Here is a 1,634-nt window from a genome sequence, read left to right on the forward strand (position 1 = left end):
TCGTAAGTCTCGATTTGTACCGGATTTCGACGTTAGTGGCAAACTGCGGAACCGAAAATGGCGTTTAATTTTGCGCACCTGCTGTCCGCCGCCTGCGGCGGCGCTCCGCGCCGCTTGGGGCGCCTGCGGCGCCCCCCTGGCAGGTGGCAGCAGTGTGTATGGCTGCGGGCGGTGCGCCCGGTACACAACCGGCGCTCTATGGCGTGCTCCGGGGGAGCACGACTACGCAGTCGTGGCTTCCACACGCGAGAGAGTGGCTTCTATATTTACGAAAACATTGGGCGTCCCTAGTGCCGCATCCATAAGAAGTGACGTCACGGTTCCAGGAGCGCCTGGCGGCACAGCTTAGAGTGGCAGCCGAGCGCCGGCCACGACTATCGAGTCGCCGTCGCGGAGCTGAGGGCTGGCCGACGGGTGGCGCGGTCTTCCTCCCAGCGCCACCCATCGGTCAGCCCTCAGATCGATCGATCGGCGCTCAAAGTCGCTTCAGATCCGAGAAAGCTGCTGGCGCCGCTGCCGATCCCAGCCGCGACGCCAGCAGCTTCCTCTGCTCTCCAATGCGCCGAGAAGCGACGCGGCGGTGCTCGGCTCGCCATGCACGATGACGGCTCCGCTGGGTGCTCGTCGGCCGGTCCGGTGGCACCCTATTCGCGCGTCACCTGCCGGCGTCCCGACGACAGCCTCGCGCCGCCGCTGATGGAGGGGCGGTCGGCGCCACTGCCGCCGCGCCGCCGGTGGGAGAGGCACTGGTGGTGGCCTGGGCGGCCCTCCGCCGCCGCTCGGCGCGCCCGGGCAGCGGTCGCAGCCTGCGCCGCCCCCGCTTCGAGCGGGCGCCCTCGCTTCGAGCGGGCGCCCCCCGCTTCCAGCGGGCGCCCGGGACGGGTTCCCCGCTTCGAGCGGGGAGATGCGGCCTGGGATTCGCTTTCTGAAATGTCTGCCTCCAAAGGGGAAACGCCCAACCTGATCTCAGAATCACTCCGACTTTGATTGGGTCCGGTTCACGACCTCACTCTCATCTTATCTATTACAGACACAAAACGTCAGATCTGTGCCACCCTGGGCTGGACTCTGTGTGTGACGTCTGACGACTCCCCCGCTCTCCGCACTCCCCGGTCTCCGCTCGCGAGACGCGACGCGCGAGACCCGAGAGACGAGAGAGTCTCAAAATTTTGAACGAGTTGCGGCTGCGGGCTGGGGCCGGTGGCCTCCATCAACCGTATCAAGGCGGGCATCCAGCGGCAGCGCCTTCGCGACGCCCGACGCATGCGCGATGCGGCACCGCGTGGAGATACGTGCTGCCACCCCACCTCGATCCTCGTGCTCGAGTGTATCGTTGAGGAGCCCTTGCCCGCGGCGGCGGGAGCCATAGCCCGCAGCAGCGCTCGTGCACGCTCAATCCCCCTTTTCTCTCCCAGCTGTCGCCGGCCGGGTCGATGGCGTCATGGAGAAGCAAGTGCTTCCCACGAGCACCGCCGCGGCTCCGGCCCAGAGCGTGGGCGACGAGCGAAGCGAGGTGTCGGGCGAGAGCAGGAGCACAGAGGCGACGCGGAATTGGTAAAAACAGAGAGCCCCACAGCGGGTTAAAGCGCGGGGTCCTTGGGTCTGCGGATGCGCCAAGAGGAACCAGACGCGAG

This window comes from Emiliania huxleyi, assembly GCF_000372725.1.
Source record: "Emiliania huxleyi CCMP1516 unplaced genomic scaffold EMIHUscaffold_943, whole genome shotgun sequence".
Classification (NCBI taxonomy): domain Eukaryota; phylum Haptophyta; order Isochrysidales; family Noelaerhabdaceae; genus Emiliania; species Emiliania huxleyi.